Here is a 13,073-nt window from a genome sequence, read left to right as displayed (position 1 = left end):
CTGAGGGGTGTTGATTCAACACTATGATCATTTTTCAGACCATAATTTGTACTGTTTTCGTATTGGATTGGATTATTTGGTAAAGTGTTTCTGACCATGAATATTTTTCCAAGTGCTACATGGAATTTTGGACTTATTTTAAGAGGGTAAGAAGAAATAGTATGTTATAAATCCTATCACTGAGACCACTATAGTATCTGATCTTTTGTGTTGCCCATCCCTCCTATAATAGAGCACTGAACCATGTGACTGACAATGCTGAGTGATGGCTTTTGTCAAATCAATGAGATGTGAACAAGTGTTGTGATAATGTTGTTAGCGGCATAATTTTCTCTTCTTCTTGGTTGAGCTGGTGATTGATAGAGGTGGTGGCCATTTTGTCCAAGGTCAAGAACTGAGAGTGCTTTAGACATACACTTGCTGTACAGTTTGTGTCCTTGAAAGTGCACCACAAGCAAACAGCAAAAATGGTCGAGCGTTTAGGATCGCTAACACATTAGATTGAAAACGACCCTTGAAACTAGTAGAGTCCTCACAATTTTTCTTTTTCTTTTTTTTAAATATCTCTGGCATGAGTGGGTAGATCTACCTTTCAGTGTACAAGTTATTGCTGCAAGATTACCCTCTTCACTGACACATCAGTGCTATTAAATGCATCCAACTTGGCCCTTTAAAAAGTCAGGAGATGAATGAAGAAATGCCTGGAAACAAAGGCACAAATGGTTTCACAGATCCATGTTCATTAAATGCTGAGAAAATGGCACTGTGATTCACAGTAAATGCCGTGTCCATCAGGGTGAGAGTCACAAAGACTCACAGCATCCATTTGATGAAAAGAAGCCTCTCCTAACAATTTAGTTAACACCGCTTCTCCTTCACGGCAAGCTAATATGGTTATAATGATTCCAGGTACAGGTGTCAGAAGCACACAGTTGCAGAGGTGCTGAAGTTGAATGGTTTAAATTTACCTTTATACAAATCCCCACAGTGGTTATTATGGCTTCTGGTAATATCTTTATGAGAGGTCCTTTCTATGGAAGTCGGAAACTACTTTTAAACACTAGCTTCAAATCATTTAAGCTTAAAAAACAAACAGAATAGCCCATCTTATTCTTCTTGTTCTTATTGTTACTTTCCACATTGCTCTGGGTGGTGTGATTATGGGGGTGCTAAACCCTGTCAGTCTTACTTCACACTAAACTCACTAGTGTATACTCTAGTTTGGATTTTTAATTAGTTGAACTGAGAATATTAATTAGGTGAGAAAATACTATTTCTTTTTGTTAAGCAGATTAGAGATGCTTACTCGATTCTCAATTTGCTGCTTAAATTAAGCTGTGTGCACTTGTTTGTGTGAAGCCCAGTTTGTTCCAAAGCTAATACCCTGTATGCAAATTTTGTTGAATACAGCAGCTCTGGATAATTCAACAAGAGTCAGAAAACAAATGAATCAGTCTGGATTTAGTTCCTTTGATCAACAGAGAAGCAAAGCATGGCGGTCATTTTCAAAGAGAATGTTGGACAAATCGTTTTTGTAGCATCATAAAATCAGGGGCTTGTTTTCCATGGGGACATCTCTGGCGAAGCTATTATAACAACAGATTCCCGGGACTTCTAGTGACGTGTGATGGGTGAAATGCCATTGCCACACTATGAACAAGTTGTTCTCAAAATTCCTTTATTAACAACATTATCTGGTTAAATTTAGAAGACATTTTTGTTGTCAGGGTGCACCTGCAATTGAAAGTAGTCTTCAGTTACTTGTAGTCCTTAAACAGTTTTTATCTGTCAGTTTCAGTTTTCTTTTAATAGAATAATGTTTATGTACTGTAAGATAGATAGATTTTTTTGGTCCCCTAAGAGGACATTTGTTTCCACTGAGTGAGCATTAAGAGTGCCTCCAAGACATGGGTACATAATCACAATAACACTCTATGTACTCTGTACAAATGTATCTATGTTACATGTTGTTAACAAGCTATGGAATTAAGCACCACTAAGTCAGAGTACTGTTTTTGTTTAATGGCAGAATGAGATACAGGACACTGTAATGGATCATTAAAATAGATGCAGGGTGGAAAATGTCATCTTCACTTCTGCTCTTAACCATCTGGTGGCACTCTTCCAGCTTTTAAAGACCCAGGAGTGTGCTACATGTACAGTCCCATAATGGGACCAAAAGCTGCTGTGCCCACTGAACAAAGGCTTTTGTGATGGAGATCACATTGACTTTATCCTTACAGTAACACTCTCACAATCAGGCAAAGCATCTATGTACAGTACAGATCCTGTTTACACTGCTCATTCTTCTTTGTTCTGTTATTCTGAAACCCCTTTCACCAAGTTCAAACTAAGCCAATTTAAAAAATGCATGATCTGTAACAACCATATCATGATTAATGAGATACATCATCTAATGATTATATCAGTGATGAAGACCAACTCTGTAAATGACTTTTCCACATTACAACTCATTAAGAATAACTGGTGAGTGGTTTCATTAGATATTACAATCATTCTGAATTTCACTCAGATAATATCTCTTTCTTGGGAGGATCAATAAAATCTTAATAGTTAACAGTTTTACTCATGCTTTGTAATAATTCTCTATAGGTTCACAAGTTTTTTTGATAAGATACATCTACGGTCAGAAAATATCAGTTATTACCAATTAAAGAAAATATCAAATTATATAATATTCATATAGAATGAGAGATTTAAGTATGAACAAAATTCAGTAAAAGATGAAAACACTACAAAGTATCCTCACTGATAAGGCAATATTTTGGTACTAGAGGTAATGCAGCCCTTATGGCAGCTGTCCTTTGTGTGACATGATGATTTCTCACCATGAGCTAATGTCTTCCACAGAATCAGAATGGCCCTTGTTGTGAAAGGACTTTAGCCGAGCCCCTCTTCTCCCTGAGTGGCAGCGACCCCCTCTCTCCACGCCCACTGTTTTGACTGTCAGCAGCCCCTCCTCTCCTCCTCAGCCCTAATGAGCCATCTCCTGGGGCAGAGCTTTAACCCCGCTAGGGGTAAAGAGGCCATCATGTTGCTCATCTAAAGACGACACATACCCATGACTTCCCCCTAATTGTGTGCCTGTGTTAGCTCATTTGTTTTCATCGTTAAAAATTCACCCCCATATTTTCCCCTCCCCACTGATAGACCGGCTGTAAGCAATTTGGGGGAGCAGATAGTCTCTACTGGCTTAAGAGGGCTTTGAGGCCTCTCTCTCTGATGTATGGAAACACCCACAGACACACAAACAAAGGCAAACTTGCAAAGTACAATAAAAATATTAAAACACAAACATTCTTCATTATGCATACACACAGACAAACACACAAAAGTACACACACACACACACACACACACACACACAAAACCCCTTGGGACTGTTTGCGTCTGTGGAGAATTTCAAAGTAGCGAACATCAAACCCAGACTGACTGCGACCTGTAGGAGAGGAGACCTTTAGCTGGCACATTAAATATTGATGCGGTAAAGTTATGCAGATTGTTTATTGACCGGCTGCAGAGATGAAATGGGGGGAAGGAAAAAAAAAAAGAAAATCACGCCCGTCTGGCCAACTCCATTCCTAGTGTAATTAGTTTGATTTCTGAATACAGTTTAAATGTACTTCCTCTTCATGACAATTGGGTTATTGTTCTAGCAACAAACCAATTGAGAAAATAATTTTAAAATATGCAGCCTTGCTCAAGTGCTTCTCTGGAGTAATGCTTCAGTTTGCACAGGATGGATCCTATGAATGTAGACACAATTAGTCTAATACCTCAATCACACACAATTACGGCTGATTCAATGTAAACATGGCCCTCCCCTTCTTCACTTGACTGTGACATTTGCCAGGTGGTGTTTGCCTTCACCATACTCAGGCTATTATTAGTCTAATGCCCTAGAAGCATCCTGTTTATCTGACTGAAGGTAATTAGGACACAAGAATGCTGCACCTCCGAACAGAAACTACAATTAGTAGGCCTGCATTTTGCAAAGATCTTGATTTAATTACATTTGTTTGTTTTGCACATTTTTCTTACATTCAAATCCCTATGAGCTGAAACCTGGCCTATTATTTGACAGACCCACTGGGCACATTTTAAGAGAACATCAAAAATAAGCATACGGGGAAAATGGGATGATCCTCTATATGTGGTATTTTTCTCTAAAATGAATGCAAGTCAGCTGTCTTCAGATTATTTTCTCAATAAATCAATTGTCTTGTCTGTAAAATGTCAGAAAAAAATGTCCATCCCAGTTTCTCTAAACATGACATCTTCAAATGTCTTGTTTTGTCCGATCCAGTCCAAAACCCAAAGATATTCAATTTACAATCATAAAGGACATGATAATCACAATGCAGAAGCTGGAACCAGAGACTTTTGACATAACCCCCCCCCACCACCACCTCTAAACGATTAATTGTCAAAATAGTTGCTAAATAATATTCTTGCCTAACTGATTAATCAACTAATTCTGTGTATGAGTACACAGTAAAGGTCTTTTCACATGGGGAGCGATTGACGAGCCTAGTAATTAATTTTCAATGAGAGGTGAGCAGGCAGATAGGGGGCATTCTGACAGGCGGAGACGTGGGCGCGATCCCGTGAAACTGTTGCGGTTGTGCTCATATCATGCACACGCCTGCCCGCTGCCAGAGTTGAATTGTCTTGAACTTGTGCAAATCAGTGGATGAGAGACTGATCCTTGCCGTTTGTGAGTTCCCTGAAACACATAGGCCTCATAAACAGGAGGGCTTTCGCATGGCACAGCATCGGCGCAAGAGTGGATGTATCAGGTAGCGCTATGTATAGTTTTTACTTAAGCTAAGCTATAAAGAAAAAACTGTTGTACCGGCAGGGTTACAGTAGTGCACAGAAGCCTTTTCCATGGTTACCATGCATAGAACGCCTGACGTTGACTCGCAGAGCGCTTGTCTATTCACATTAGGAGCGCAGTGCGACCCCGCGGATCCAAGCGAGTACGCAGGAGGAGTGTCACTCCCCGTATGAAAAGACCTTAAAGAAATGAGGGATTCAAATAGTCATAATTTATCTCTCAATACAATCCCACAATGTTGACGCACTTAATGTTTCATACCATATTGGTGACAAGTTAACATTCAACACTGTACTGTATATGCTAGAAATGCTGTGGTAAGCTGCTAATTATTTCTACTTCATTTACTTCATCTACTGTATATCAAAGAGCATAGGACTGCAAATATGAAATGTCTGTTAAATCCATGTCTAAAAACATCTAAGACAACATATGGCTTCTTTAAAGATTTAAATCTGTGATTTTTGTATTTATGGATCATTTTGTCACTGTCTACCCAGTTTTGAAAGGGTTTTACACTGCATCATTAAGACGGTGTAGTCCCTCATTCGTCCAGGAGTGTTCTATCGTAGAAAGGGTCCAGATGACTACGACTGAAACCCTTTCTACGACTGCATCATTAACTTCATCCACTTGGAAGAAAGAAAGCGTAGTTCTGCCCAAGATCAGTTAATGCCCTGATTTTAAGAGCTTTATCTCTTCTAATGAAGGGGTAATTCATCACCAATCTGTAAATATTAGATTACCCAACATTTGTAAAGCTGTCAGAAAACCATGAGCAGAGGGACATGAAGGATACTATGAGATATGAAAATGTTTTGCCTGCCCTGGTAGCCTCACACTGACTTGAGTAAGCAGTTGATGAATAGATGGATGGATGTGTTTGGATACGTCATACGTTCAGATCTTTAATGAGACAAAAAGTGTACAAAAGGCTGAAATGAATGACCTCATACTCAGTGCTTTGTTTTCTGTCTATGCAAGGACATATACCTACAAATTAATACAGGGGTATTTAAAAAGTACAGACTGTATAATGTTGCATAGTTGATGAGGATATTACTTTTTTCATATTCATAATCATGTTCACAAAAACTGTTAAATTGAATATAAATTGCATTTCAAGCGCATGAGTGTGAGGCTCCAGGAGTCTGACAGATAATGGATTCAGCTTCCTGTCAAAGACACATCCTACTGTCAAACAGCACTGAGATGTAAATTAATCTGACAGTGTTTAATCGAGGGAGCGAGGCTCTATTGTTTTACAGTCAGCCTACCTGCTTCAGAGAGCAGGGATGTGGAGGAGGGAGGCGGGTTTAGAGGTAAAAGGACAGGCAGAAACACATAACGTGATGACTCACACAGTGCACAGTGCAAACAGAGGAAGGAAGATATGCTTACTTTTCTTCAGAAATAATTCAAGACTGTTTCCTTATCGTCTCTTTTTCATGTTAATGTCACATTCCACGATGTAATTTGCAGTCAGCGAAATCTCACATCTACCATTAGGCATGGTGGATGATATTACAGATCAAATCTAATTTGCAATAAAGATTTACACTGTATGACACTCACTGTGTGATACCTTGATGAATAAAATCTGATAAAAGTCACTAAACACACTCAGCTGAGTCACCTAGATCAGATACTGGGCTGATACTGGCGCCTGATCTGGTCTCCAGTGCCTGGCAACGCCTGGGTGCTGTCGCCAGCCCAGCATTACACAGTGTTATGGCATGTCCTGACCTTCTGTTCATCCAGCCAGCCCTGCATGGGTGCATTGCTGGGAATGTATCCAAGCTAGGAAGCACCATGTGGTTACTCCCTATGAAGCTATAGTACCCAAGATACCTACAAGGTTGGCACAGTGGAGGAGCATGACAGAGGCATAGCCTGGGTACCAAATTCACTATGAAGTTCCCGCTTTATCCCAGAGAGCTGCAACAATAGATAAATACAGCGAGATCAAGAGGAAGACAGTGATACATTGTTTTTGCCTTAGGTGAGACACCTGTTACTGTCTTGACATGACAGAGAAAATAGAGATCAGAGAAGATGCTCAGGAGAATGAGCTTGTGCTTTGTGTGCAAAGCTGAGCTCCTATTGCTGACAGTCAGGCTTCTGTTATTTCAAAAACAGCCATGCAGATAAGTGTGAGCATACTTGTATGATCACACATATACACGCACATATAAAACACACTCACTTCCTCCAGCAAGTACACCTACAACACCACAGATGATCATAAGCTTGGGCAAAGGTCCTTTTCACATCTCCTCTTGTGTAAATCAATAGCTTTAAAAACAGCAGACAGAACACTCCTCATTTTCCCTTGTTTTCATTGATACAAGTGTTTCTATGGATGTCAGCTACCGTAAATAACAGAAAAACAAAATCCTGCTTGACACAACGAAACCTTGAGAGTGGGTAAATCAATGCTGGCAGCCATGCTAGAGTGAGCAGACATTAAACAGCGTCAGTGTACCTCCATGTTTAGGTAAGACAATCTGTCTGACAAAACCTACTGATACAGTATCTGCCACACTGACTACAAAGTACACACGGAGAAAATTTAATGAGTGCCTGATTTCAAACGTTGTCAATGCGTGAATGGATGTTGTGATGGGCATATGTCTCCATACCAACAGGGGATATGCAGTGAAAGAAACACTGGAGGAGAGAATCAGAGAGTACGAGTACGAGTGTGTGCGAGTGCATGCAGGTGGAGGGGATTAGCCTGACAGCCTGATTGGCATGCAGGTGGAGTACTGCCTTCTCTGAATGCAGCAATATTTTACAGCTACTCTCTGACAAGCAGGTGCCACTCAATCGTATGAGCCCTATGCAAACCCTTTCTTCAAAAGCACAGATGGTGCAGGACTGAATAACGATTCCACCACTTTTATCCTTCTAAAAATCAACACAAACACATACCACAATAAACAGTATTTCATTTAATAAAAAAAAGACAGCTCACATCTGGCTTGGTAAATCAGTAAACTGATCTAGCTGAAGTTGATAACGACACAAAATAGAAAGTAAATGAGTCCACATGAAATTATGTGTGTGAGACTGTCTTATCAGCAATTCATGCTAACATGACAGCTTACGCTGCAATACAGTATGCACCAGCAGCTGATCTCTATGCTGCTGTTGCGTTGTGCCTTCATGGGAGGTTTTCGAGAGGTAACTTCCATTCTCACTCTGCAATCACACTCAATATAGTGACAGAATCTGTCAGTCATGCTCTGCTATCAAACTCTGGATAATTGTGTGGCCTCATGGAGAGCCTGTGCATGGAGTTTAAACTTGCCTTCAGCTATACTGTAAGCACAGCACTGTCAAAACCAAAATGACAGAAAAGCAGAGAAAGAGAGTCAAGACACTGAGTTTGCTGCCTTGAGGGAATGATATAACCTTGCTTAACAGGTCCCTTGTTGAAAAGTATTTGAAGGATTTTTGAACCAGTGCAGGTGTTTTATAACGCAGGATACAGCAGGACATTTGCTAAACAAAGTAAACTCTGCTTTGATGATAAAGGATGTATTTTATTTTATTTATGGTGCAGAGGTCTGTAATGAGTTTCAGTACTGGGATAACACACAACGGACCATTTCAAAAGTGACTTATGTTCAAGATCTCCACTTTTTATTTCACATGGTCTCACAATTGTCACTGGAATTGGTTTCCACTCAAATGTATCAAAGATTTTTTTTCAACACACTGACTGCTACCTAGATTGCAAACTGACACCTCTCCAGCCAATCTGACAGAATCTAACACCTTTAGATGTCCTTTAATCCAGTTTATTATTATCACCCCTCTCCCCTTTATTTTCCTCTCTTTCACTTGTTTCCTTTCTCATCTGTGCCCAGACCATGGAGTGACACCTGACCCTGTTGGTCCCCCGAGGTTAACACAAAGCCTAATGACTTAGAAAACTGACAGTACAATTCCTACCACAGAGAAAGAGAAAGGGGCGACAGTAATTGAAATTTCTAAAACTGAACAAATCAGCAAAACCGAGAAAAAGAAATTAAACACAGCACTCCTTTACAATGCTACAGGGAGTTTCTATCAACACCTCTGCTACCTGCTGTAACTGTATTTACCAAAGAACAAAGTGTAATAGAGGAGCCTATGGGAGCCTTGGTCAAAGTCAATGCAATACTAGCCAGCTTTCTGCTCCACTGGTCAGTATACCTCCCAAACAACCAGGAACACTAAAATTAGCTTATATTAAAATTTTGCCTATAGCTGTAGATAATTGGATATTATGGCATAACTTTAATTTGTGTTTTCTAGGCTTTTAAGGTTGCATTACAGTTAACTGACTAGCTGAGGAATGAAAAATTAGTGCTTTGTCTAATTGGTCATCATAGTCCACTCTATAATATCATCACATTATAGCGATATACTGTATGTGACTGTATTGAACTGATATTGAGGTAACTGCTCAAAAGTGTGTGTATAATATCTATCTATCTCTCAGTGTTTCCCAACCCTACTTCATTTTCTGATATTTTTTGCAACTGCTACAACATTTCAAATGAAATCTTTCTTGATGGTAAAGGATTCAGTGTCTTGTCATGGAGTAACTGCTTTAGTTTATAGTCCTGCCAGTATTTCAGATCCTAAGGGGCTCGCAGTAACATGCTGACACCATTTTATCCATTTAGTTGAAAATGAGAGGAGAGTGCCTTGCAGTTTTATGATCTTATCCCACTTGGCGAGATTTCTGTCGCTCCTGGTATGTCTAACGCCCAGGGCATGGAAAATAGAAAATATGCTCTTGTGCTCTCCCACTCTCTGTGTGTCTATGTTTGTGTATTTGTGTTAGTTACAAACTCCTGCACACAAAAATATTTGTCTGCACACTAAAATATTTGTGCGTGGGTGTTTGTAACCCCTGAGTGCTTGCCCTTTGCTTAAAAAACTAAATAAAAAAAATAGCAAACAGCTTCTGTACTGCTGTACCTGTCATCTCCAAGCCTCTCAGCTACATTGTTTACCTCTTCCTGGTATCTCCCCCTCCTGGACTGAATGGTCCGCTATGTGCAGAGTGAGTCAGCAGATCAGAGAAGGCAGGCTTCAGGCTGGGTGCTGGCTGTGTTTACAGTCACAGCTAAACCTTGGCTCTATGATGACTGACCTGGAAAGAGAAGATGACAGTCAGAAGCTGCTAACTAGCTAGCTGTTCACAGTCTGGAGCAACTCTGCTGTGAAGAGTACAAGAAGATTTTATTGATTTTCTGTGGAAGCAAACGCAACACACCGCTGTCCAGTAACTATTATACTGCAACCTGAGCTCATCTACACACTTTATGGCTGACTAAAGTGATGTAAGGAAAAAGGCTCACTTTCACAATAACACCGCTGGTTACCCACAAGACCACATTCCTTAAAGGGGAAGACTAGGCCGGTAACACGGGTGCAGTTAGCTAATGTTAACTATTTAGGGTAGTTTAATCTACAGCAATGCATCGCATTCGATAAGTTGTTTGCACTATTGGAGAATTTAAGGTATGTTATTTTAGAGAATACATATATATATAAAAAAATCATACTGTATATTGTGGCATAGTCTAAAAATAGCCATATCACCCAGCCCTACTTGTCAGTGTTTATTGACTGGTTGACTTGTGTTTACATAGTGAAAACCACTACCTTATCCAAGTATTTAAATCCAGCAATTATGCAGGTTTCATTTGTTATAGGGGGTTTGGTAGAGAAAAATAGCCAGGACTGCCAGCTGTCAAAATCCTTCCAGTTAACTGAATATGTGCTGCTTCTGGGTTTTACTGTAAAAATGCCCATCTGGAACCCCCTGGGTTCTTCTATACCGTCACACATACAAATGGCACGTAAACCAGTTCAGACAAATTCATTCATAGCATACAACAAAAGGCCTCAAAAAGTTTCAAATAAACCATATAGCCATGGGGTTGCAAGGCGAGAGATGGGGGGTAGTGCTAAAAAATAGCAGAGAGACAAAGAGACTGTCTGTGATTACATGTCATAACACACCATGCTGAAGACTGCGGGTGTCCTCCCAGAGTGTAAATCACTGCCTTTGCTCTCTTGGGCTCTCTCAATAGGTGACAGCTCCAGACCTTGTCTCACCTACTCCATACACTTCCCCCTATACACAGAGGTGGCCAAAATATAAACACTCTGCATAATAAATACAGAGACAGGATGACAGTTACTGAAATCTCATACCTGTGCTGGCAGTTAATCAAAACTTCTTGCATATAATCATCACACTGGAGGAGAGGAGGGTGTTTAAGGTGAACATATTAAAGTCTCTTCTGGGCTTCTCACTTACAGTTATAAGACACCCATCACAGAGATAAAATAACCTCATTAAATTATCCTTTATAGGAAAGGATGCAAAGTGTTTTGATTAGAGGAAAAAAAAATAGATGTCAGATTAAGCTTTAATGAATGAAGTGATAATCTTGGGATTTGGCCTACACCATGCACAAACTGCATTGGTAAGTCCAAGATTACAACACAATAATGCAATTTAGCTTCTATCCTCACCAACAGGAATCACAGAAATACTCATATACATAAGTATCCTTACTTAAACTGATCATTTCATGTAAATAACTCCAAGAACCAAAAAAGTTGGATGCTCTAGTGGATAGTGACATTGTACTACTGCTAGAGGACCCATGGGTTTGAGCCACATATGCTGAAGGTTCAGCAAGAAGAAATCAAAGGGCAAAAATAATTTCTGCTTTAGTGGGTCAAATGAACTATATCAAAAGCTATGGTGAAGATTTTCTATTTTCTACAGTAAGTACAGAATTGCCATGAAACCCACAAGACGACAGGCTCTGAATCTACTTTGCCTCAATCATTTACTGCTGCGAGTGACAGTTCTGCTTTGTAACAGAAATGTATGTGCCTGTTTATCCTCCATCTGTGGTGGCATCTGTTTCATATTGTGCTTTCTCTTTGTTTGCCAGTGTCTGGCATCAACACATTTCAAATGTTATTTTTATCTGAACACACAACGAGAATTAGAGAGGAAGCCTATTTCTGTATGTAAGGGTCGCTTGGTTGTTATCTGCCAATTTCAGATGACAAATTTTAATTATATTTATTAAAAAGGTAAGTGAGGATGACTGTCAAATAGACGGCACGTATTTGTGTTAGCTCCAAGAATAAATGACTGCCCTCCTACTCTCATTATTGTGTGCTTGCCTCAAAACAAAAGAGCTCATCATCTGTCAGTGTCAGGTGGAAGTGCATATAAAAATCACTTGTGCTAAAAGCCAGGGTCAGTGTGAACCTTATGTCTTCCATGTTCCATCTTCCACAAGGTCGGGATCCTGTCAAGTTTAATGACCCTGGTCAAGAGTCAAGATTACGGTCACAGGACACAGTGTGTTTCGGATGGATCTCCATCTGTTAACTGGACATGAGAGTCACGGATGAGACATTTTAGATTTAATTTGATAGCAACAGCGGGCTTCACTATGTGCAGCTTTCATACAACTACTTGCCTTGGATTGCAGTGTGGTAGGCCATGCAGTCATAAATTTCAATCCAAGACAAAACGGTCCAATCAAGACCACACAGCTAACATGTAGAGGTGTTTTTTCTCTCCTCTGCTTTTAAATGTCACCATGATTACATTTTAAATTCACATTTTATTTAAAGCAAAATTATTTATTTCATGGTTTACATATTTTACTTGATTAAAAGTGGCACACCATGTTTCACCTACTATACCAAAGGCACTGTGTATGCTAACATAAACATAGTAAAAGTATCATTTTCTCTGATATGCTGGCAGCCCTACATAGATTTAGCCTTTAAGCATGGTCCAGATTGAAGAGTAATGGAGCCTATGAAATCAAAAGGGGTTCTAGCAATGCTAAAAGAATAAGAAGTGGGATTCACCACACACCATTTCACACATACTGGACTCACAGCAGCAAGAGAAAGAAAGTCAGAGGTATGTGCTGTTCAAGAAACCTATGCATTTATACAGGCTTCACCCTCACTCAATACAGGAGGGGGATGGTGCACTGTTCCAACCATGAAATTAACAATTTCTGAGACATACCAGCTTCACACCAATGCAGCTCCACACACCTGTGAGGCTACAAATTCCAGTTGAGTTAAACCCCAATGTAAACATACAGTACATGGCAACAGTAAAGTATAAACTATTGTAGAATAGATACAACAAACA

The 13,073-nt window shown here is 39.7% G+C and overlaps 1 long non-coding RNA gene across 1 annotated transcript in view; it reads right to left on the bottom strand.

Moving 5' to 3' along the window:
- LOC122861580 overlaps positions 1 to 13,073 on the bottom strand; it is an 84,818-nt gene that overhangs the window by 39,163 nt on the left and 32,582 nt on the right. Inside the window, exon 2 of the long non-coding RNA XR_006374506.1 lies at positions 9,874 to 10,013. This is a non-coding gene — a long non-coding RNA (uncharacterized LOC122861580). The remainder of the gene's footprint in view (positions 1 to 9,873; positions 10,014 to 13,073) is intronic.

The sequence above is a fragment of the Siniperca chuatsi genome, linkage group LG15, assembly GCF_020085105.1.
Source record: "Siniperca chuatsi isolate FFG_IHB_CAS linkage group LG15, ASM2008510v1, whole genome shotgun sequence".
In the NCBI taxonomy this organism is placed as follows: domain Eukaryota; kingdom Metazoa; phylum Chordata; class Actinopteri; order Centrarchiformes; family Sinipercidae; genus Siniperca; species Siniperca chuatsi.
Note: the sequence above shows the minus strand (reverse complement) of the source record. Positions and strands in the feature narration are given on the sequence as shown.